The 27,299-nt window shown below is 34.6% G+C and overlaps 1 pseudogene; it reads right to left on the reverse strand.

Moving 5' to 3' along the window:
* Positions 1-268: 268 nt before the first annotated feature.
* On the reverse strand, positions 269-25,849 carry LOC144252699 (E3 ubiquitin-protein ligase TTC3-like; annotated as a pseudogene).
* Positions 25,850-27,299: the final 1,450 nt, after the last annotated feature.

Raw genomic sequence — 27,299 nt, forward strand, 5'->3', positions numbered from 1 at the left:
ACCATTCTCACATGGTCAGTGGTTATAAAAAAGTACATGAATGTGCTACAAAAATAGAGCCACAAGACTTCTCACAAGTAAAAGAAATCCTTTGTAGAAGTCCACAGTTGACCAAGGTCCAGCCTCCTTAACAGTGAGCAACAGGGAATATGCTGACAAGTCACCATCTTCAGTTCTGAGAGTGAGTTGACATGCTTCCCCAATGGCACAAAGTCTCATGACGATCCAATGAATCAACAGACACTTGGGAAATATTAATACACATTTTTTATGAACTATTACAACAAAGAACTTCAGCAACCTCAAAATAGGCAGCAGTGTTTTTATCAGCTTTGTCACTGGCTACAAGAGATGGCACCACTGGTATCGATCTCTGCAGCTGATATTCAGAAGAAATGTTGGCCAAAGGTGTGTAGATGCTGGTGTACTGGGGCAAACTTGGTAACACGTTTATGTATGTTGGTGGTGTCTGGGTGATGTCAAATCCCTGAAAAGGAAGATATGTACAGTATCCTGTGACCAAGTGAGATTGAGTCCAATAGGTTGGTTTCCCATCCTCGGGAACTGGTTTGAGAGAATGAGAGGGGACTTGTTTGTGATTTACATCCTCAGAGACTGATATGGGAGAATCAGAAGATACCCCTTGGGGTTTCTCATTCTCAGAAACTGGACTGGAATAACTATCAGGTACTGATTTGGGTGTAATGTCTTCACAAGTTGGTTTGGGAGAATCAGCAGACACAGGTTTGGGCTTCACATCCTCAGAAACTGGTGCTGAAGACAAATCAGACACTGGTTTGGACTTTACATCTGGTTTAAATTCCCTAGCAGTTGGAATCAGTGGTAGTTTGACTTGTAAATACTCTCCTGTTTTTGAAATTTCTTCCACTTTTGTTTTAATGTTTTTCTTCTTTCTTTTTTTCTTAAGTCGCAATGCAACTTTTTTAAATGCAATACAGTTGTCAATCACAACAAAACGAGGACATCCCAGGAGAAAAGATTTTAAACCTCCTGCTTTTTCTAGTATCTAGTATGAGTTTATTCTGGGAAAAACTCATATTCTTCAGAGAACATCTTGTTACTCATATCCAAAGGACCATGTTCCTCCAACAACTGAGAGAAATAACTTGGAAAAAATTTACATTTACATAAGTTACTAAGCGGAAGTACTTGCACATATTTATTTTTATAAAAGTTTATTCTCCCAAAGCAAAATACAATTTTACATCTCACTGACCTCAAATGGTCTCCAAAGACAAATAAAAGGTTAAGTATAATCAATATTACAATAAATAAAACTGTCTACCCCTTAGAAAATAATCCTCTAAAGCTTTTTTTTTTTTGGGGGGGGAGCCAAAGGAAATCAAAGTTATTTTTAAATTTTAATTATATAATTATGCAATCTCTTTAAAAAGCAATGAACAAGCAAAATTTATTCAGAAATACCATGGTCAATAACAAGAATGTCACAAGAGAAGAGAAAAATCAAATCTTTAAAAATCCTATCTCAATTTTCATACAGCGCAATGATTCACAAGGAAAAGTAAACTGCTCTTATAATTCAGCAATGAGGTACCAATCACAAAGGGGATGGACTCCGATCCAAGTAATAATTACCAAGTAGCTAGGAAGTCACAATTCTGAAGAATATGTAATTCTTCTCATTTAAGTTTGACTCAGTGATACTCTTTAATATTTGTTATGGTGAACAAAACTACATAGTCCAATGAATGTTTTAGTTTTTTTTAAAAAAGAGTCTATATACCATTCTACTGTTGAAAAATACCCACCATATGTAATTAGGTAAAAAAAAGCAAATGACAAGCTAAGTAACTTAGGGCCTTACTAAGTTGCTGAGGCTGACCTCAAAACTTGCAATCCTCCTGCCTCAGCCTATGAGTTGCTGGGGTTATAGATGTGTGCCACTCTGTCTGGCTAGAAAAAAAATCTTCAAAGAAAAAAAAAAACAGTCCATGTTTTTTCTAATGCTAAGCAGCAATGAATTTTTCATATATGCAAGCAGAACAAAATTTAATTCGACAAGGATTTTTAAGCTCAAATAGAAATGGTACTATAACCAAACTATGAAGAACATTTTTATAGTTACTATTATTTGAAAAATACAAAATGAATTTTTACTCTATATTTAGACTTTTCTAGTCTTAGTATATACAGGGTCCAAAATAGCACAAATATGATTTTTTTCATAATCTAGTGTTTTACAAGGGTTAGAATCAAATCTCTCAAGAGTGCACATTAGTACTGGTGTGGCTGTTTAGTAAAGATGAAAGAAGTTATAATGAAAGATGCTAAATACACTGAGATGATGAGGCTCAACATCATTTCAGTTTCTGCAGTTTAAGAGATTTCTCTTCTCTTTCAATATCTGGCCCCCCTCAAATACCTCAGACTCTAAAAGGGATAGTATTCCTATACCTAACCAGAGATGAAGTAGTAGACACACATATAAGAGTAAAAAATAATAATAAAGTCAATTACATCAGGGATATTAATAGTTGTTGTGCATATATATATATATATATAAATGTTACTCTGTGTATATACAACATTTACATAATTTGATGATCATCACTATTATCTCAAGTGGTCAAAGAAGGACATGCAGAATGCCAGGGCATGTCACCATCAGCACAGAGGAAACAACAAGGATGGGAAAGACATTTCCAAGGACATTCCCATTCTGCTATTCTGAGAGTACCCTTTGAAAATCATGTTCATGATTCTTATTTCAAAACATCACCTTCATGTGTAATACACTGTAAAACTACCAACGATCACCTTGACTCTCCTCTATGCTGCAGGGCTACATGAGACCTCTGCCCTATACTTTCCTCAAATCTGCAACAGTACTTAACCTTATGTGGCTAATAAATCTCAGCTAACACTACTGAGGTGCTATTAGGAAACAATAAAGGCAAAGTACCTGTTTCAACTACATAAATCCTAAAATGTTACAAAGGGCCTTTAAAAAGAAATTAGGCTAAATTCCTATTTTAAGATGTTACACAATGGGGCTTGGGTTGTGGCTCAGCGGTAGAGCTATCGCCTCGCACATGAGAGACCCTGGGTTCAATCCTCTGCACCACATAAGAATAAATAAGTGAAATAAAGGTATTGTTTCCAACTACAAATAAAAAAAATAAATATTAAAAAAAATGTTACACTAAAGTCAAGAAAAGCTTAATTTGTAGTAGTTAACCCCGTATTCTTGACTCCTTGTCCAATATTTTTCTACTCAACATTCTTTTCAAATATAAAAGTTTAATTTTAATTTCCTTTTATAATTAGACAATAAAATAAGCCATCATATGTTTACTTTTTTAAATTTGGTACCAGGGATTGAACTCAGGACGATTAACCATTGAGCCACATCCCAACCCTTTTTACTTTTTATTTTGAGACAGGATCTCCCTAAGTTTCTCAGGGCTACACTAAGTTGCTGAGTCTGGCCTTGAACTTGCCATCCTCCTGCCTCAGCCTCCTGAACCTCCAGAATGTTAGCTGTGCACCACCACACCCAGTTTACTTTAGAAATTTCAAGAATTAGGTTTTAAGATATACCTTCCTATAACTTCTATGTTTTCTACTATGATATGATATAAATTTTATCTCAAAAATAAAAAAAAACAAATCAGTCTACTTTTTTCTCATAAATCTGTTTAATTTCTTCCCACTTCAGTGGCAATAAATTCTTTAAGAAAGAAGCTACTAAAAACTACATATTTTAGCTTCAGTTTTGGATGCTTGAAGCAAATTCCAAGATATTTTAAGAATACCAGTGTAATTTTATAAGTAAATATTTTGTCATCTAGGAGTCCTATGGAAATATGATTTGCTCAGTATTTCAATTCTAAGGAAAAATCACAAAAACGAAACCCAATTTTAACTAGACTGAATGGCAATAATGGGTTGAAGAAAAAAAGAAGAAATGACCATAGTATGAATGAGTGACAGAATTTTCAGGAAAATAGTTAGTTTTAAAATTAATTTCTTAATAGAGATCCTAACCCTCAATTTCTTAAACAAAGCCTTGTGTACTGCTTATTAATGCCAATCTCAGAATGGTAAGCGGTTCCCTAGATTTTATCCACCCTACTCAAACTTCAATTGTTAAATTTTGCATTCATATTTTCAATCCTAAAGTAACTCACACCCAGTCACTTAAAAAGGAAAGTATGTTGGGGCTGAGGTTGTGGCTCAGCAATACCACACTTGCCTGAGGTATGTGAGGTGCTGGATTCGATTCTCAGCACCGCATATAAATAAATAAAATAAAAGTCTATCAACAAATAAAAAAATATTTTTTTTTAAAAAAAGGAAAGTATGTTTCTCTTTTGCATCATTTTCAGGAAGTCCAGTCTCTAATAGAAGACAGGATTCTGTATTTGTACTATTAACACAGCTGAACAATTATAATCCAAGCTGAAGTACTAATAGTATCCTAGGATTCTTTTCCCCAATAAAAAGGGTAATACTTCACCAAGCTACATAATTGAGATGCCAATTGAGATGCTGCATTTTGAGATGCCAAGCCACTGCATCCTTCAACATAAGAACAATGAGACCAAATAATCATATTATTCTGTCAAATGAATACCTAGGAATTCATGATAAAAATATTATAGCTGAAAGCTTTGTTTATCGTTTCTATCGAGACATACCAGAACAATTTTAGAAGTATCTATATTAGCAATTCTAACTGTCAAAACCAAAGATTAGTATGACCCTAAATTTAATAATTAAAAATCCTCAATTAACTACATGTAATATGTGGCAAATGTTCTCAGAATATTCTTCCCCAGAGATTGTGAACCAATAAATGAGTACTGTAAAAAAAAATGACTTTTGATTTTTAATTGGCAGTCTTAGTATAAGGAATATTAGTTGTAGCAATATTAATCTACTTACTCATACAGAGTTGAGCATTTTTGTTTTGGGTTAATATCCCATATTTTCTTATTGCAGACAACATATTCATTACTGTGCTGGTCATAGAGAGCTTCAAATTCTTCTACATTTTGCCGAAGATGGTTAGGCACAGCAAATGGGCCTGCAGAATCTGAATTGCGTCTTCTAATTAAAATAATTTTGTTAATAATAAACTTTTGGATAGGCTAGGTGAACTTTTAATGGAAAAAAACAACATGATGGTAACGAACATATGACTTGATTTTATGTGGAAGGAAAGTACTACCAGAGAGCTTAGTGTGGAAAAGATACCCTTCATAATTATAGTCAAGAAACATTATATCTGACATTCTAAGTAAGCACTTTTAATTTAGCCCTAAACCAAGCACATTTTCCTGCAGCTCCAGTTTAAAAAAAAAAATCAATGTTGTATTAATTGTAACTTGTTAAAGGGTTGAGAGACAAATGAAGATCTTATAATTGCTATTAATTTAAGTGATATTGAGACTGGTAAAAAGTACTAATTAAAAGATTTTTTTTAAAAGGAATATGAGGGCTGGGGTTGTGGCTCAGAGGTAAAGTGCTTGCCTAGCATGCGTGAGGCACTGGGTTCGATCCTTAGCACCACATAAAGTAAAAAATAAAGACACTGTGTCCACCTATAATTAAAAATAAATAAAAAATATTTTTAAAAAAGAATATGAGATTTTAGTACTTTCAAAAGATACAGTAGATTGAGTGTGGGACCTAAACCAGACAGTATGGTTTAAATCCTGGCTCTGCTATTTATATAAGCCTTGTGCCTGGAGCAAGTCATTCAACTACAACTGCCTGAGTTTCTTTATTTATACTATGGACACAATATCAGTACTTATATCTTAGAGTGGAGGAATGGATTAAATTAATTTATATATGTAAATGCCTTAGAGTATTGCCTCATACATATTTGTTCATTTCAATGGAGACTGTTATATTATGATCTATATGTCTGTGTTCCCCAAAAACTCATAGGTCATGAGGGCAAAGACATGATGAATGGGATTTGTACCTTTACAAAAGTATCTTTAGAAAGCTGCCTTATTTTTATGGTTTAGACATGATGTGTCCCACAAAATCTCACATGTGAGACAATGCAAGAAAGTTTTGAGGTAAAATGATTGGGGTCTGAGAGCCTTACTGGTTTCCTCTACCACCTCCTTCCACCATGATGTGCTGCCTCTGGTACAGAACAATGAAGCTGATGTCAATGGACTGAGACCTCTGAAACCATGACCCCCAAATAAACTTTTCCTCCTTTAAAATTGTTCTTGTTAGATCTTTTGGTCACAGCAGCAAAAATGATGACTAAAACACTTGTCCATGTATCATGTGAGAAAAAAGTGAGAAGGTACCATCTATGAACCACACCCTCATGAGACAACAGATAGGTCAGCTCTTTGATCCTGAATTTCTTAGCCTAAAGAACTGAGAAAAGCCAAATTGTGAAAAGTAAATTTCTGTTGTTTGTAAGCCCCTCAGTTTATGGTATATTGTTCTGGCAGCCCAAATGGACAAAGACTGGATCTTAATTCCTCTACTTAGAGAATTCATGAAAATGAGTGCAATTTTTTTAAGAGAGAGGGGGGGGGGAAGAGGGGAGAGAGAATTTTTTAATATTTATTTTTTAGTTTTTGGTGGACACAAAATCTTTATTTTATTTTTTATATGGTGTTGAGGATCGAACCAAGCACCCCGTGCATGCCAGGCAAGCGCGTTACTGCTTGAGCCACATCCCCAGCCCCAATGAGCGCAAATTTTAACTGTTCTTTTTCTTTTTTTGGTGCTAGGGATCGAACCCAGGGCCTTGTGCATGCAAGGCAAGCACTCTACCAACTGAGCTGTATCCCCAGCCCCTGTTCTTCTTCTTCATTTTTTAAAATATTTTTTTAGTTGTAGATAGACACAATACCTTTATTTATTTTTATGTGGTGCTGAGGATTGAACCCTGTGCCTCACAAATTTGAGGCAAGTACTCTACCACTGAGCCACAACCCCAGCCCAAGTTTTAACTGTTCTTAAACTCCCTAAGAAATGTGAGCTTCTTTGTTTGGTATTATCAGTTTCTTTAAAAACTGATAAAGTTAAACCATAACATCATATATAGATTCCAAAATAGCTTCTTTCTCCTATTATAGTAGCATTAGTTAATTATCAATAGGACAATCTCTTTACTGAATACTTTAAAGGACATTTTCTAGACATTTTTCTAGGGATTTCCCATAGTGCCCTGAACACAGTGTGTCCTCAATATATGCTTACTGAATAAATCACCATTCCTGAGACTTTAACTCTTAAGAATTCTTAATGACAAGCCATGCTATTAATTCAATTGAGATATATTATATCAGGTTGTCAATAAGTAAATCTTTAAAAATGAAAGGGAAATAAAACACAAGTTTAGAGCACATTAAATTAACATGCCTTATCAAGTGAAAAGCATGTGAGTTATAATGAGGCAAAAATTCTAACAATCATACTTACTTATAATCTTCACCTGAACTGATAGTCTCATTATTTGGTGTTACTGTAGTTGTTCCAGACCCAAATAACATTGGCTGGTTTAAAAGAAAAAAAAATGACAATTACATCTAATTTAAAAGTCTATGAAAGAAAAACATTATCATTAAAATTTATAAACATTTGTATAATATTTAAAGCCTATTTTTAATATTTAAAACAATATTTAAATAATATTTAAAACAATATGAAAAACCTATCCAAATTTTCTTATAAATAGGAACACATAGTAATATAAGTTTCAATGGCCAGAAATAAATTCAAATTAACATTTGGGATAGTTTCCAGTCCTCCAAAAAACTTTAAATGTCACTTAAATTTCCATATTAGTTAAAGACACATGGTCAAAGGCACAAGGAATCTTATACTGGAATTCCAAGCTGCCTGCATCCTCCTCGAACACTTGCTCATTCTCTCTACCCCTGTTCCTCTTTTGCCCCCAAGACATGCTGAAACCAAGAGGAATGCACTATGATGCTGAAATAATGAGAATAGAGCCACAGGTGAAAAGGAAAAGTTCCCATCAATTCTAAGACTGATATGATGACAAGAATTCATCATTCTTATTTGAATATTTTAGATAATAAATATTTAAATAAATAAGTCCAACAAGAGCTTTTGAATACTAGAAACCAATATCTTATCTGCTCTTATATGAGATATAGAAAACAATATCTTATATATTCTTATCTCTCCCTAAAATTCAGCACAGAAATAATAATAAATAATTATTAAAGATTTACTACCTAATAAGCAAAGGTTATTATAACAGGCACAGGAAAGTCAAATAACTTGCTCAAGGTCACAGAAAATAATTGGTAGAACCAAGACAGGAACTCTACCCTATGGCTATCCATAATAGAGTACTACATTATATTTTTACTCAGAAATATCTATAAAATATAAATAACTATAAAGATTAAGAGTTTCTTTCAAGAGTTATTTATGTGCAACATGAACCTTAAATTTCCTCAAAATGTAGAAGACTGCCAAAATAGACTGAACCCTAGAAAGTCTTTCTCTACAAAATGTTTCATAATACTGCAAGAATTGCTTATTTCTGGGCTGGGGATGTGGCTCAAGCGGTAGTGCGCTCACCTGGCATGCGTGTGGCCCGGGTTCGATCCTCAGCACCACATACAAACAAAGATGTTGTGTCCACCGAGAACTAAAAAAAAAAAAATATTAAAAATTCTCTCTCTTTCTCTCTCTCACTCTCTCTTAAAAAAAAAGAATTGCTTATTTCTAACTTATATATCCATTTTTGAGAGTCTGGGCAGGAATTAATTCAGAAAATATTCCATACCTTTGTGTCTTTTGGCTTCTTTTTCTTGCCTTTGTTTTTAACCTTGGTAGAACTCAACTGAAAAATGTGTGGGGGGGAACAAAACAAAACAATGAACACTCAAATAACAGCATTATGTATGTCAACATAAACAAACCACATTAAGTTTCACAGACTAATCATCAGTTTTATGTATATAAAATGTTGTATATCAGCCCAAGTGCTATGGCTTATAATAAAAAAGAAGAAAAGGCTTAATAATGCCAAATGTTATGATTAAAATTAAATTGTCCTAACATTTTAATCTCATTTTCAACAGGGCTTATGTTATTCTAAATAATTAACTAAACTTTTAAGTAATTCTGATTATGTGCTATAATAGCATTTAATGATATCCCTTTTACTAAGCAAACAGATGTTCCACACCCAGCCAGATAATGGGGCACAAAGAGTGAAAGGAGCAGTATTAATTTCTCTATATGGGTATGTTAGCTGTACTTCCATACTTAGCAGGGCAAAATCTGATAGAGCTGAGTAAGACAGAATTCCATATATTTGATCCTGAAAACTGATAAGCAAGTATCTTTCTCTTTGAAAACTGCCACAGTGCTATCCTTTTCATTATTTAATCATGTTTCTCAAATGAAGAATTTCTGGCCTGCCAGAAAGAATAAAATACAACCACAAGTTGTCAAGGAAAACAACTCTTGAATTACTCTTAAGTTAAACTCATGTTGGAGCTAAGTGAAACAAAGTCCCTTTATTTTCCTTCAGCACAAAAATACCACAATTTTTTTCTCAACTAAAGAACTTTTCCTTTTCTCCTTCTAATATTAACATTTATTAGTTGTAAAACTTTATGGAAAGTATTTAACTTAAGCCTCAGAGTTTGCTGAGGAACGCCCCATTCCTAAGAGGATGAGTGGAAATAACTTTCTAATGAAATGGCAGACATATTCAGAAATCCTCTCAATTTGGTTCTGAAATGCTACCTGTGATGTAAGCAAATACTGGCCTCGTTGTTCCTCTTCTCCTTTGGCTAATGCAAATTAGAACATATGATTTAAAGTGGTCAAGTAGCTTACTGGAGCTTCACCACTATCTTGTTTCCTTAATACAGTACAGCGGCTATCTGTAGAACAGAAGGTTCTATGAGGAAACTAAATATTTACATTACCATATAATATACTGAAGTCTTAAAACTACCTCAAGACCATTATCACAGACTATATTCTATTCCTTATTTGGCTCTGATAAACGTTTAGTTTAAAAACCAAGGGTAGTAATGTAGTGGGGCAGGTGGCTCACTCTTATAATCCTAGTTATTAGGGAGGCTGAGGCAGAAGAATCACAAGTTAAAGGCTAGGGCAACTTAGTGAGACCCTATCTCAAAATTTTTAAAAAAGGGGTTGTAGGTGTAGCTCAGTGATTGAGGAACTGCCTAACATATGCAGGGTTTGGGGTTCAATCCCTGGCACTGCAAACAAAACAAATCCAAGGGCAAAATGACTAACTAAACATAATGTTACAGGTATGACAAATAAGATGTCAAAAAACCTGATGAAATAATAGTCTTCAGTCAAGAGGCCCAAGGGGAGTTAGAGAGGGCTTTGGGGAAGAGAAGAAATTTAAGTTAGACTTGGAATAAACAGGCAAAGGGAAAGCTGTGGCTAGAGCTGCATAAGCAATGGCAAGAGGCATGAAAGCACAAGACAGGTCTGGATATAGCAGCAGTAGGTGTAAGCTCAGAGGGCAGCTAGAGAAAGTGCAGAGAGATGGTGAATGTAATCTGCAGGCAGAACTAATATTTCCTTTGCAGAAAGCTTTCAGTAACAGATATTCTACAGGAGTCAGAGGAAAATTACAGGCATGAAAGCCAGTTTGGAGACTTCTGTAATGGTCTAATCATGGAAAGAGAATTAAGGTCTTGTCTTGGCTTAGGAAAATGAGATGCATAGGAAAGGACAAATTAAAGATAAAGCTTATTTGGACCTGGTGACAAACTAGTTAATACTAGTAATAGGGAACAGAACTAGTAATAGGGAAAAGAATAAAGGCTAATTTTAAGTTTTTTTGCTTAAAAATTAGATTTACGACAATGATCACTGTAAGGTCCTTGCTTATAGTGGACAATCAATGGTCACTTCCCCAGACATCTGGATGGCCATCCTAAGGGACAGTCACCATTTTCCGGCTTCCTCATACCAACCCAACCCTTCACCACCCCACATTCTTTCCCACCCAAGGGCGTACCAACCCCACCCATAACAGTCCACATTAGGACCCACCTGGCTCTAATCCCTGAGCCTCTCCCAGGAAAGTCTTGAAATCTAAGCCTGTGTTGCCCCTTTCCTTCTATGGAGAGATGGCCTTTATTTATCAGCTCTGACAAACAAAATCACATATGTATCTCTGTCTGGTCTCCATATTTCATTTATTGCTCTCCCGTCTGCCGGTTCCTCACTTTCCTTTCATTGGTGCCGAAACCCGGGATCAGGTTCCCCAGAGTGCCTGCTCCCCTCTTTGAGGGTCACTGAGCATCCTTGAGCCCCGAACTGGATTCCATCATGGGACCAGGCCCTCTATTCTGCCAAACGCCCTCTCTGCACACCATCAGACATTTCAGGAAAGACCCATGTCTCCAGTCAACCTAAATGACCTACAGGTCCTGGAAAGTGACTGTTGATCATCTAGCACTCCCAGGGTTACTGGGTGGTTGGGGGCACCCTCAGCCACAGCTTTCACAGCTATGATCCCTACTGTTGACCTCAGAAAAGTCTTGAACCCCAAACCTGTGTTGCCTATCTCTGTCTATGGAGAGATGGCCTTTATTTTTCGGCTCCACCAAACACTTTTCTGTGTGTATCTCTGCCTTGTCACCGCCTTTCATTTCTCACTCTCCCATCTCCCTGTTCTTAGCTTTCCTTCCAGTCACTAACAAAAGTTTAGGAAAAACAAGTCTTTGAGATGTGGTAAGTGGGTTTAGTCATGTTGCTTTGCAAGGGCCTTTAGCTGACTACACAGAAATTGTCTAGGAAAACATGCATCCAGATTTCAGAAGTGAAACTTGAGTCCCAATAATCATGTCATTGGTGGAATTATTGAATACCCTGATATAAAAGATCAGTGGATTTTAAAAAGTTAATACTATCCTTCTTTTAAATAAGACATAATACTCAAAATGTCTGGGGTGAGGGTGGGAGACACAGCTACTAGAGTTGAAAATCTGTTGAGATCACCATAAATTTGATTGGTAGCTTCTGACTCCATGGATGACAGCAGTCAAACTGGCAGCCAGATGTTCTGAGTATTTTAGGTATAGAACATAAGAATTGGGAAGAGTGGTCACTAAGAGAAAACTGTCTTTTGTAGTGGTCCTGTTGTGTGACTCAACATACACTGGGTTTTGTAGGCTTAGTTTCAAGATAAAATTTATTACCAATAGCAATAACTGATGGCACTAAATTCAGAATATCAAGTAGCACGTCACCTCCCATTAGAAAACAGTATCCTGGAAAGACAACACCATCTATATGCAAATGTTCATTTTGCTAAGAACCAAAACAAAAGCAAGCTTTTCAGTTTTTTATACTGTGTTTGAACTTTATAATGTGTGACACTGTTATACAAGGTCAGATTTTTAAATCAAATGGCATTAAATTTGAATCTAACTTCTAACAACATACAGAGGAGACTGATAAAGAAAAAAGGAGAGAAGACTATTAGGGTGCACACACAGAATGAAAGATAAAAACATTAAAAATTAAGAATATTAGAATTTTGAAGTAAAACAGGATCAGAGATCACTGGCTCCAAATCATTTCATTTTTTTAAGGATAAGGAAACTAAAATCCAAGAGAAGCCTAAGAAATTAACTGCTAATTAGTCTACTGTGTCAAACTGGACTCCATGCAGTTATCCAAACAGGCCTCTCAGCTCCCCTCTAAGCCACCTCTCTAAGGCCCAACTTCCACCTGTCCAATTCTACTTCCACTTTTACAGGCTTTCATAGGCCATCTCAAGATTCTATCCCTGCTCCACAGCTTTCTTCTAACAGGGAGAACCCAGTGCTGAGTTTTTCCTCCGAAGCCCTCAGCACTTTCATGCTCTCTCATCAATCATCTTTTCCAAGTGAACTGATTGTACTATAATAATTCTCACATTAAGTATTTATAGGAGCAGCTCCTTTGCAGATATTTTCTTTAAGATTAAATACAATATAAATCCAAGCTTGGTCCACATACCCATTATATCAAAGAATTCATCTAAAGCACTATGCAATGCTGGGAACTTGTCTCTGTGTTCTTCCAACAGCCATATTAAACAACGTGCTTCTTTTAATGACACTGGTTCACAGAAGTAATCAAGTTGCTTTCCTTCTATAGAGGCTAGTTTATGGCCATATTTCTCACTCCAGAGGAACGTCATGATGCTAAAATCAAGCTCCTTAAGAGATGCTCCATATCGAGAAAAAAAAGGTCCCACTGCATCTAAGCCTACAATGAAAACAAAATACAAATCACAAATGGGAAAAAATTTTTACTGTAAAATTATGTGGAGTTTCACATCTTTGAAAGTGGTTCCATTATAGTTTGCTTATATTTTCAGTGAAAATATTCCAATACTTGAAAACAGACTTGTTTGAGTTATTATGCATTTGTAGAAACACACAGAACACTAATATACTAAAATGCAATAATTTTCAGTATGGTAAGCCAAAGACTTCTATCATTACAAATATCTTTTTTGCACTTAGGAGATGACAAAATGACATTAAATTGCTTAAGAAAAATACTATGTTTTTGACTAATGTATAATAACTTTTCATTCTAACTGATAAACTAGTAAGATTTTATAATGTCTTTTTATGTATATTCCATAGCAACCAAACATCAATAACATGCAAAATTTTGCCTAACTGCCTTTAATTCTTCCTCCAATACCTCCAAGAACTGCTCCTTATCTTCCAAAATATCATGGTTCCTCATCATGATACAAAAATCAAGGTGGTCACTATTCCTGTTTTCTTTTTTAATATTTTTAGTTGTAGATGTACACATAACTTTATTTTTTTACATGGTGGTGAGGATTGAATCCAGGGCCTCAAACATGCAAGCCAAATGCTCTACCCCTTGAGCCACAACCCCAGCCCATTATTCCTGTTTTTACTCCCTGTTCTCCACATCAGAAAATAGGGTGGCTGCAACCTCATAAATTCTCACTGAAAGGATGGTGAATCTTCGTTCCTTCCTAACACAGCCACCAAAAAGCAAAGAGGAAATTCATACAAATTCCTCATCATACCTCTAAATACAGCACTGCCAACCATGCATGGGCCTGAAGTTCTCAAATCAGTAAATGGAGCAGCGATTACTAAAGTCAAAATTACCCTGGATTGCTCACTGCTATTTCTTTCAGATGAAATAGCTTACAAAGGACATGCTGCATGAGAAATTAGCATAAAACACCAGAATGGGTGGCCACATAAAATATTCATAGAACAAAATATCCAAAGAAACCTCCAGTTAAGAAATACATTCACATTCCCTATCCAGTCTCATGTGCAGGCATGTGCTCCAGGAAGGGGGTGTAGGCCAACCATAGTACTACTAAAACTAATATTCTCCTACTTGTGCTCTGCTATTTCTTTCTCCCTCCATCTTTTGCTGAACATATAAACTGGCCTCTCTTGTGTCAAATATTCACGATGTGACTTCTGGAATTGGAAATTGCTTGCTTTAATTAAATGTATGTGAGTTTACATCAGGGCTATAATAACATCTTTACTAATTAACAACCTTGAGCTAATTTTATACTTTAGTATATATACAAACTTATTAAAGTGATACCTTTACTCCTCAGAATATACATGGGTTATATCACAAGACATAGTCATATTTTCCTGCCAGTCAGCTGCAAGACTGCATTTACCTGAAAAAACACTGACTGGCATTCTTCCAATGTAGTCTAAACTATAAGGCCCACTTCTCCAGTTGTGACTCTATCCTCTATGGAAGATTAAAGTGTTAAGTGAGAACTTATGAATTTACTTTTCTATTGGACATTATCGGCAATCTTATCACTTAAGAGTGATTTTCTGAGACCAGAAACTTATTAAGACCTATGCTCAGAGCAGGAATATGCCAAGCTTGCTGCCATCTGACTTTCTACCAACAGAAATTGACCTGAATCTTCTTTGAAACCCTTAAATTCTACTAACTGCATTTCTGTAAAAACTCAAAAAGATGGGGGTAGCTGGTAGAAGCTGGGAAGGTGCTATTCTTGGGTCTGAGAGCACTACTCTCTTTCCTGTGGCCTCCCGTAGAATTTTGTCAATAGCTGCCAGATGAATCAACAATCATGCTAGCCCAGTTGCCGTAATATATAGCATCTTGGGAGGTACCCAAAGCATCCTTACTTGTGTTAGACAGCTACCATACCTGAGGGCTCATTCTGCAGTCCTGTATGGCCTTGGGCAAGAAGCCTGAATGGGAGGTAGGGGATGTCTTCCACATCCTTCCCTTGTGATTCAAAACCACCTACTTGAACCCCAGGGTACATTTCTTCTCATCCTTCAATATAGATTTGCCTGAGGTGCTCCTAAACAATGAGTCCCATCTGCTTGTCCTAATTTTTCTTCCCAGAATCTTAATCTTTCTCAACAAGGCTATTGAGGCGCACAATCCCAGAAGGCACTCAATAGCTCCTAGGTTCCAGGGTGTGTTGGTTACACAGAGTAGTGTCTAGTACTCACAAATGTTTAGTATAATACAAGTCTAGATTTCCCTACTGACTGATTTTTATTTTGTTTAGATCTTTTTAAAAAACATACTGTTCCCTTCTATAGAATAACCTAAAAATTATGTGTGGATGGTAGTATTTTTCACCATACACGTGTATTCCACATTTAAAATATCATAAAAGATAAGATAGGAAGATAAAAAGACCTACATTTATCCTTCCTACCAGACTAGAATATAAAGGGACATACCAAAGCTATTAAGTTTCTGGATCCAGGTAGCTAATTTGGGTTCCACTTCTTTAAGCTCACTCAAAACATGAAGAAATACCCTTGTGTTTACTCTATTCTTTTCTTGAATCAAGTGACGAATGACATAGTCCACTGCTTCATTGAGGAAATTTCTGCTAGAAAAACACATTGTATAGTCTTCTGTGCTCAAAACTTTCCAAGAAAGCAATTCTTTGAGAAGCTTGGAAGGGTTCAGTATACCTGATTTAATCTTGTCAGCATACTGCTTTATGCACTGCAGAATTCTGTCATCAATGAACTGACAATTCTGACTACTGTCTACAGTTTCTAGGAATAAATAACAAAGGTTAAAGTGATAAATTACACTAATTTGCAAGGGCATAACTTAGAAAGAAATAACGTAACATTATATTATATCATAAGATACAATTAAGATTGATTGCTTTATTTTACACAGACAACTCAAGAAACTTTAAATTAGGAATATAAATATTTAACAATACTTCTATATTCTCTTCATTTCACACCATTCATGTAATAGCATCTAAAATTTTATTTCCTCTAAAATACTTTTTTCCCTCAACAATCCCAACCCAATCTCATCACCTCCAAAATATTTTTAGTTCTTAAACATGCAAAATTAAAATACATTCACAAAGTTAAAAATACATTTTTCAGTAGCAAAGATAATTATGATCAATCTGTAAAACAGTACTGGTATATTAGATAAAAAAAAAAGACAGCAAGTGGTAACTATTTCATTTTGGAAATCCAGGCACAATGTAGAAAACTGAGAAAACTTACTTCAACTTAAAACTAAAAATAAATATACTGGTTAAGATGTCTACAGAAATAGTAAAATCACCTATGAGACATCCCCATGTTATTAGAGAATGAAAATACAAGCTGGGCAAGGCAATCTCTATGATACCTTTTATGAACTGCCTCTTTATTTCAACTATTCCAGACAATTAGTAGTTAATTTACAGTTCAATATTTTGGAACTTAAATTCACATAGCAGATTGTACAATGCACTGTCAAACATACAATATGCAGGTCAGATATTATGTTCCAATTCAGTTTGAAGAAGAGGAAACAGACACAGTTTGCCTAGAGTTAGCAGCAGGACAGCATGTGAATCGCTGTGTACTGCTTCTAAAATGATATTCTTCACACCAATCCCTTCACTATCTAAGAATAATAGAAGACAAAGATGCTAACTGAATTCTATATTTTAGTGATAGTATGAAAATACTAACTGAAATCTATACTTCAATTAAATAATAATATGAGCCTTATAATTCTGTATTTGTACGTTTAAGCAAATGCATATTATTCTTATCATGTTTGGACTTCTGCATACCTTTCTGTTCTTCGTTTTTGGGTGGATTACTTTCTCTTAAGTCCTCTTCCATTCTTTCTTGTGCTAATTTTTTTGCTTCTTGTTTTTGGATCTTTCTTTTCAATTTTCTGTCTTCTTTCAGTCTTAGCTTCTCTAGGCTGATAAACATTTACAATTAGTGATAATTTACCTTTGTTAATTGCTCAATGAACTACTTTCTGTTGCCTACTATAGAAATACATTCTCCAATAGGCTGTGACTTTTAATTAAGAAAGCTATGTATAATTTGTATAGATGTTATTTCCATGTACATAATGTATATAAATTACTGTGTAGGGTAAATAAGAATAGTACATGTACTCTGCAAGCAAGATCCCATAATAAAATACTATTTTCACCCCAATAACAACATGGGAATTTGGTTGATTTGGTTACACTGATTCCTTTTCAACAAATAATTCTATACATCTTTTCTTTTGGTTTTTCTTGGTCACAAATTATAAGAAAAAAAATCAATTTTTAGGATGAAAAACAAGAAGCAGGACCGAAAAGAAAAGAAAAAAGGATTGGAATTATTTGATCTGAACAGAAAGATACAGAGGTGAATAATTTTGACAATACACTAAGTATTTCAAGGTAAGAAATAGTCATTGGTTCAAAATGTTTAAAATGGAGAAACATAAAAAAGCAAAAATGCTTTTGAAATTAAAAGCCAAAAGCTAACTATATAATTTTTGTTAAATGCCAAATCTGTTTATAAGTAATTTCATAACATGAAATGTTATAATTTTACTTACAAGTTCAACCACTAAATAGTGACTTTTTTCAAATTTTCAGTATTTAATCATTCTAAAGCTAGTTCTGTTTTAAATATCCATAAAAATAATTTTTAAAATACTTATTTATATATGTGTACACAGCCAATTTTAAAAAATAGCACAATTTAGAAATCTGCATTTAACAGAGTTATATACTAAGAGAAAATATAAAAACTACTGATTGATTGTTAAAAAATCTTACCTAGAACATTTCTGTTTCAGAATAGGTCTTGGAGGAACTATTTCTTTTATGACCTTGTGTTCAAACTTTAAACAAAACAAAGACATCCAAAATTTGTCTCACACTCCCATGACATAAAGCACAAAACCACAAGTAATAAATATTCCAGAAGCACACACAATGTTCAATTTGATAGAGAACAGTGATGATGTTTTGACCCAGACAAAAGCCCAGAAAGCTTTAGCAAAATAATTTACTGAAAAGAGGAACAAGAGAGTAGACACACTTTATGAAGAAACTTTAAATAATTAAGGGTAAGCAGAAGATCCAATAAATTATATATATTATAATTACCCACTCCTGCCACATTCAGATGGTGAAGTTAAAGGTAATCCCTCAAGGCACTCTTCCCCTTCTCTAAAACCCACACCTCCACCACTACCCCTTTTGGGGTATTAATAAAATGGAAGTTATCAAAAAGAGTAAAACCAAAATATAAAAAGTATGCTTTTCCTAGGAGGAAATAAAAGAATGTGAAAATGCTTCACTGCAATGCATGTCCTAATATTTATTTTCTTAAATGATATAACTTTTTTTTTCTTACAAAAGACAAGATTCAAATCACACAACTTCCTCAAACTTAAAACATTTTAACAGGTGTAAACATTTTGGTTACAAATTTAATAAAGTTTCTCCTTTATTAGATACTTACTTCACATTTAACTTGACCACCACTGCTGAAGATGATAATCTTAGAAATGATACCTTCAGTCAGGGATAAGACAAATTCCTTGTAGAAAATCCTATTTGATTTAAAAGAAGAAGAATGTTATGTGTAGGAGGGATAAATCTATGCATGTATACCAATTTTTTAAACTTCGTTTTTAGCTGTAGATGGACACAACACCTTTATTTTATTTATTTATTTATTTTTGTGTGGTGCTGAGGATCGAACCCAGTGTCTTACACATGCTAGGTGAGTGCTCTACCACTGAGGCACAATCCCAGCCCCAACACATATACTATTTTAACCACAAAGTACATTCAAAATATACTATGAAATTTCCTTTAGGGAGGCAACGAAAGTGCCTGATTGCTGCCATTTCAGAGCCTTCTTATAGGAAGACTGTATCCACTCGTATGGGGCAGACCTGTCCCTGTGACTTGCTTTGTGGTAAAGGAAGTCAAACTGCCATAGCATACACCAGGTCTAAATGAGCACTCTAGGAAACACAGTGTGAACTGGCTATTGTTCTTTTCCCTCTTTTAAAGAAACATGTTCCAAAAAAGTACAACTTGGATTTGGAAATAAAGAACATGGCCACAGAGAATAGACCCGGCTGCAGCTCAACCCTGGCCAACAAAGACAAAACTTCAGGACAAGTAATATAACCAAGAAAAGACCCTCTCATTGTTAGTCATAATATTTTGGTTGTATATTACTTCAGCATATCATAGTGAAAGCTGAAAAATTAATAGAAGGTATTTAGAATTCTGGGCTTTTCCCCTCTTATGTGCACTTTTAATTACACTTTATCAAATAATTCAAGTATACATAAAAGTACAAAGAATAACATTAACATAATGAACACCCATGTACCAACTGTGTACCAACTTAGCAAGAAATTAACATTTTGCCATATTTACTTCAGCTTCTTTTGCAGAAGTTTGTTACAGTTGACATCCACTGTGTTAATTATTTTCCCTCCTTTACCCCCAGAGATAGCCACTCCCCTGGTGTTCAACATGCCCATGCATTTTTAAAACATTTTTAATACATTCTCTGTATTAAGAATATGCATATTGTTTTGCATGTTTTTAAACATTATATAAATGGCATCATACTGTACAAATCATTCTGCAACTTGCTTTCTTATCTAAGTTCTACTACTTACTAGACTGTAGAAATCTCTCTTAACCTCATAAGTCTTAGATTGTTCACTTCTACAATTAAGAATAATAGGCTGGGCATGGTGGTGCACGCCTATAATCCCAGCGGCTCGGGAGGCTGAGACAGGAGGATCACAAGTTCAAAGCAAGCCTCAGCAAAAAAGACACTAAGCAACACAGACCTTATCTCTAAAAAATAAAAATACAAAAAAATAGGGCTAGGGATGTGGCTCACTGGTCGGGCCTGTGAGTTCAATCATCAGTATCCCCGCAAAAAAAAGAGAGAATAACAGCCACCCCACAGGGCTATTATGAGAGAATCAGAAATGGGCCCACAATAGTGGCAATACATGATCTTGCTTCTCCACCTCTACCCTAAAACCTGGTCCAGAATCAGAGGCTTTCAAAACAATGAAGAGAATAACCTCTATCAGTATAATACACCCCACTATCTAGTGAGCCTAACAGAAAGAGCTATCTATATTTAATTCCTCTCTATTATTTAAGTCAATAGACAAATCTTCCCTCTTCACAATGGAGATTGCAGATTATGGATTATCATCAACTAAAGAGTCAAAACATTTTCTGTGTCAAGATTCCTATAAAGTATACTCTAAAAAAATTACTGCTAATATTCAAATGCTTTAAAGAAAATCATTTCAGGGCTGGGGACATAGCTTAGTGGCGGAGGACTTGGCCAGCATGCATAAGGCCCTGGATTCAATCCCCAGCACCACAAAAAAAAAAAAAAAAAAAAAAAAAAAAAAGAAAGAAAGGAAGGAAGAAAAACATTTCAAAAAACTGGAGAAATATGTAAGGCTATTTCTCCATACATAAAAGAATAGCAGATTTATCAAGAAAATGAAAATCAGAATTTTACCTTCTGTTATTTTCTCATATGAATAAAAAGACATGGGCCCAGTTGTGAGCTTTTTATTTGAGTATTACATATTATAACTTATGACAACTATTAGATAGGATTTTTAAAGTATGATGCCACAATAATCTGAATGGTAAAAAACAGGATAAAACTAACTATAAGGTTTAAGTTCTCTTATTCAAGTTATACTCCAGGTATGGATAATATGTCAAAATATACTCTGTCACTATTAAAAAGAATAAAAATAAATAAAGGAAATAAAAAAATAAAGTTCTTTTATTTCATATACAGAAGAAAAACACTATAAAGAAAAACATTTTTTAAATGCTGCTAGAATAAATGAAAAATCATATAATTATATATTCCATTTCCCAAATAATACCTTTAAAAACTGAGTTAACAATTTAAAGAACTTATACTTACATTCAGTGAAGAAAATACTTAACATAGACCAACAATTGTCGATTAATCCTAATTTAGGTAGAATTGTTGTATCTCCTGTGTATTTTACCCAATTTAAAGCTTCTTCCATTGCCAAAATTTTCTGTTTCAAAAAGAGGAAAGAAGAATGATACTCAAGTATTCTGTGGCAATATATATTTATCTTAATCAGTATTTCAAACCTTTATACAAAACTTATGTATTTTCATTACTGCATCACACAATAGAGGATAACTGGACTACAACATACAAGTTAACAGAAACTGTGGACTCACGTGTTCCTTCTTTGGGTGACCTCCAGCTACCCTCAGAGTTCAAAATGCTTTTGCAATGATTACAGACCTGAAAGCTGAGGTGTACAACCTGGTCAAAGGCTGTCCTTTGCAGTATGAGAGTACAAATTTACAAGGTAGAAAAGAAGTCTCAAATCTCAATTAGACTAGGACTTCCCTCTTTACCCTAAGGTTAAAGGTATAGATTAAAGTTCTCCACAGGGACTACATATTTTACATAGTCTGTGGCAAAAAGAATTATTATGAGATAATCAAGACTATGGCTAGGCAAATGGATGCTCAGAGCATTGATTCTCAGGAAGGGTCAAGAGTTAACAGAAATGTTTGTTCTTTTAATGTATGAAATAACCTCAGAAATTAAATAGCTGAATTGCCACTGCTGGTATAAGGCTTAAAGGAAACATGAAGTCATTTCTATCACCAGTACCATTAAAATTTGGTTTATCACTGCATCTGAGGATTACCTAGTAATTATACAGTAAAAATATTCATACTGGGGACCTAATAATTTCATTTGGGGGAATATATGCTAGGAAAACAATCTAAAAGAGAAGAAAAAAACTTGTAACATATATGGGTAAAAAAATGTAATGAAACAAACCTGCAAAATGAGATTACACTGAGTAATATATAGAAACCATACTACCAAATATTACATATAACTTTGAATATATGGTCTCAGTACATGGGAAAATGGGCAGTGATGTGACTGCCAATTATTCAGTGGGTGAGCTGGGTTTCCACATTTAACACTTACATTTTCTATTTTATAACCAATTCTCAATAAGCCTTCGATAAGGAATGGATCATTCTGCAAAATAAAAAAAAGAACAAAAAAGCATTTTTTCCTTATTCCTGAATTTTGTAATAGAAAAAAAATCTCCATTTTAGGAATAGTCTTGTGTTGCATAATGACATTTTCCATCAATGATGAGCCAAATGGGACATTGGTCCCAAAGATTATAACAGAGTTTAAGATTATTATTACCTAATGACATTGTAGCTATGGTGACATCCTACATACCACAATAAAATGTACTGCTCACAAGCTTATGTGATGCTGATATAAAACTTACTGCCCTACCAATTATATTAAAGAATAGTACAGATAATTATATATATGTATAACACTTGAAAATGATATTAAACAACTACATTACTGGTTTATGTAACTGTTATTTTAGAGTGTACTGCTACTTATTGAAATAAAAAAAAACAAACTTCACTGTAAAGTAGCATGCCATATGTCAGCAGCAGTCACAACTTGTGTTCACTTTGTCTCTTAATTGCATTAAGAGGTCACATCCAGTGACTAATCTACACCATCTGGGTCTGTATAAGTATACTATATGATACTAAGACAACAAAACCATTTGATGGTGCATTCCTCAGAATGTACCCAATCATTAAATGATATGTAACTGTATTACATAGTAGTATATTTTCCACAAGCACTTACATGATCAATTTACCCCTTAAGAGCACTAAAACAAGAATTCTTCAAAAGTCTTCCACAAGGTTCTAGTAATAAACTGATTTTGTGTAAATTTTAGATGTGTAGATATTTAAAGTTCATTAAACCTAGGTTTTCTAACAAGGCACATTGGCTGGTTTGTAACTGTAATGAGTTATCAGCAGAAATAAACACCAGAATGCTTTCTAAATTTAAGTTCACAGTCAGAATAAAAACAAGTATAACACCTGGCTCCATAACCAACTGAAATAAGAAAAATTATCAAATGGCTTTTTAAAAGAGAGAGGAGGTCAAGGCAGAAGGATCATGAGTTCAAAGCCAGCCTCAGCAAAAGCGAGGTACTAAGTAACTCAGTGAAACCCTGTCTCTAAATAAAATACAAAACAGGCTGGGGATGTAGCTCAGTGGTTGAGTGCCCCTGAGTTCAGTCTCCCACCCCCAAAAGAGAGAGAGAGAGAGAATCACCATAGTACAAAGACACCTCCTCAAATCTATCCTGATAAATTTTATCCCAAAGGCAAAGTATTTGTCAATAGTGGTATGTTTTTATGTCAAAAGGCGGAGTTTGTTTACTTTTAGAACCTGTGATTAAGGTTTCTATGAACCAGGGCCCCCTTTCATTTGTGACAAATTCTAATTTCTCTCCTTTAATATCAAGAAGCTGTCCTGGTCCATTATGGCATGGCAGAACCAGGACATTGGTCATCAACGTTATCACTTCCATACCATGCACACTCTGACAGCAGAATAATCTCAGGTAAAGAAAACTGAAAAGCTTATCTGTTAACTGCTATAAACTGGTCACACAGTTTATAGCAGTTAACAGTTAACAACTGACACTCTATATTTACATTCTTTGGAGGCGGGGCTACATTCTACCACTTACCACAACTTTCTTTGCCAAATCCACAATATCTTACATCAACTCAAGATATTGTAATTTCTTCAAACTCATCTCAGAGGCACGAGAACTGTTTAAAGACAAATTTATTTTGGGAAAGATTACATTCTCATATATACAAATTCACTGAATTTTATGCTTATATTACACGCTATCTGACAAAAACATTCAGTTCTTTTCTCCACTCTAGGTAACATAAATAAGGAGTTTATTAAATGGACCAAACCATATATCCTCTCTCTCTCAGTTCTATACCACTGACATTTATAAAAGTATTTTAATTTTTCCTGACTTAACTTCAAGTCTACCATCTAATACTATTCAGCATTATTTCATTATAATGTTATAAATTTTCTTTCATATTCAAATTCCAAGAAATTACTTTTTCTACCTCTTAAACAAAAGCAAAACTGAACAGCATATAAGAATGAAGAGTAAGCCAAGTGTGGTGGCATATGCCTAAAATCCGAGCTATTCCAGATGGTGAGGCAGGAGGATTTCAAGTTTAAGGCCAGCTGAAACTTTGTTTAGCTAGACTGCATCTCAAAATAAATTTTTTAAAAAAGGGTCGAAGGTGTAGCTTGTCAAGCACGGGGGAGACCCTGAGTTCAACCCACAGTATCACCAAAAAAAAAAAAAGAATGAGGTATAAGCCTTCCATTGTATTTGGCATTCCTTAGCACTGTGCAACATGCTTATCACCGCTCATCCAAAATGAATAACATATAGTGACTTACATGGTCTCCACACAGGGATGTAATCGTGATATCACAGAACTGTACTGATGTTGAAAAAGAAGTGGCCAGAAGATCTATATTTTAATGGCATCACAGTAATCTTGCAGGACAGAAAGTGGTTTACTACACCATATATTGCAGATGTCAAATTCTTAATTAAAATAAAAAAGTTTAAAATTAATATTTGTGCCCTGATTTTTAATGAATCAACACTGCTATACAGAAAAGGTAAAAATGGATATGAGAAGACAAGAAATGAATTAATCTTTTAAACTGCTAGATGTTAAGAATATTTAAGTGTTGGCTAAAACTCAATTTACAAAGAAAGATTTTGGTTTCCAGGAAAAAAAAATAGTAAGAATCTATTTTTAAGAAGACATATACATCTGATTTGTTGATATGACTAGATAAATCACCTCCATTTGTGGTCCATCAATAAATTAACGTTAATATGTCAACATGCTCACCTAAATGTTTCTCGCTTTGGGCATAATCTTTATACTTCATACCCTAAAAAAAAAAAGAAAATTATTTCGATTTGCAACTGGTAAAATACACAAGTATACTTTTTGACTTTCAATCAATGGATTAGCAGAACTAAACTGAAAAAAATCTAATGTACATTTACTTATATGCTTTGAATATATCTGTAGCCAGTGAGTCTTAATTTAAGGCCTTTTTCATGTTTCCTGATTTTCTTTCTACAACTGTATTCAAGAGTTTTTCTAATTCTCAGAAAGCCGCCTCATGTCTTCACTTATTCTCTAAAATCTATTCTTATTGTTGAGGCACAGCTTATTTCTATTGAATAATAACCTCTTCAAAAGCATGTGTTCCTTCTTATAAAAATCCATAGCCACACACACACACACACACACACACACACACACACACATACACACACAAAATCTTTACTCTAATGCCCTAAATCAGAACGCCTTTAGGATATACCATGTTAAAAACAAAAATTTAACAAACCTACTTACCACTCCATCACAGTAAAGCTGAGTCACACGAACATAGTCATCCGTCTTATATTCAGGATCAAAGACACAATCATCTTCGTAAGGGCTATCTTCCAACAATGCATAGTCCGCCACAGTGAAGTCTCCATCAGTAAAATTGTCCATGGCACACAATCCTAAGGAAATAACAATCCAATTCAGTAATTAAATCATTTGAGATGACATGAGCAGCATTCTTCCTGGCTTCTATAGTATAACTGAAAAATACTTAAAACCTATGCTTCAAGGAACTCCAATCAGAACACTGATTTTTGTCCCCATTCTGTGATTCTCCCCCCATTCTCTCCCAAAACTTTATTTGCATAGCTTCACCATGATTGTTGCCATTTCCATATATCACATGTATTTTTACTAATATTTTCCTTTCATGGTACTCACTTGGCCTAAGTGATAATGTCCATGATGTCATAGGTTTGATCCACAAGTTATGTTTTTCATACACATAAAATCCTAACTATTAAAAAATTTCAAGTGCTTATCCATGTACCATTTAAAATTATCTCATATGGTACTGTAGGAAAACAATGGCTTCCAAACTGCCAAATGCTAAAATCCCAAATCCTTCTCTTAACTTCTAGACCCTCTGTGCCAATCGCTATTGGATCTTAACCAAGACCATATATCACATGTATTTTTACTAATATTTTCCTTTCATGGTACTCACTTGGCCTAAGTGATAATGTCCATGATGTCATAGGTTTGATCCACAAGTTATGTTTTTCATACACATAAAATCCTAACTATTAAAAAATTTCAAGTGCTTATCCATGTACCATTTAAAATTATCTCATATGGTACTGTAGGAAAACAATGGCTTCCAAACTGCCAAATGCTAAAATCCCAAATCCTTCTCTTAACTTCTAGACCCTCTGTGCCAATCGCTATTGGATCTTAACCAAGATGTCCCATAAGTCCCTCAGTAAGTTTCAGTAAGTTGAAAAACAAACAACTTTTTCCTCAAAAAAAAAAAAGCAAATGAAACCAAGTTCTTTCCTCTTTCTATATGCTATTTATCAGTTAATTGCTCTACATGCCACATGGTTACTCAAACCAAAAATCTGGGGGTCATTCTAGACTCCCTATTTTCCTCAACATTTCTATCCAACTGACCACTAAGTCCTCAATTTCTTCTTCCCCAAGATCTAAATCTAGCACACACAACCTCTTCATGTCCAGTGCCACTGCCTTAGTTGTATCTTTACCTTTATTCCTCTCAAAAATGCATAAATGATCTCCTAACTGTGGTTTACTGTCAAACCTGGTATCCTCTAAAACACTGATCATATAATATTACAGCAGAAAATCATTCAACATCTTTCCTTCATTATCAGAATAAAGTCCAACCTCCTTACTATAAGCATAGGTTTCATGTGATCCTAATCCTGTTTCTATCTCCAGTCACTCCGTGACATATAACATGGAATCTAGTCATACCCAACAGCTCATCATTCCTAAACAAACCTTACTCTGTGACCACCTAGTGCCTACCAATCCTTGACACTCAATTCTAGGAAGCATTTTCCACAGTACCAAGTTTATTTTTCCACTTCTACTC

The sequence above is a fragment of the Urocitellus parryii genome, unplaced genomic scaffold, assembly GCF_045843805.1.
Source record: "Urocitellus parryii isolate mUroPar1 unplaced genomic scaffold, mUroPar1.hap1 Scaffold_53, whole genome shotgun sequence".
NCBI lineage: Eukaryota > Metazoa > Chordata > Mammalia > Rodentia > Sciuridae > Urocitellus > Urocitellus parryii.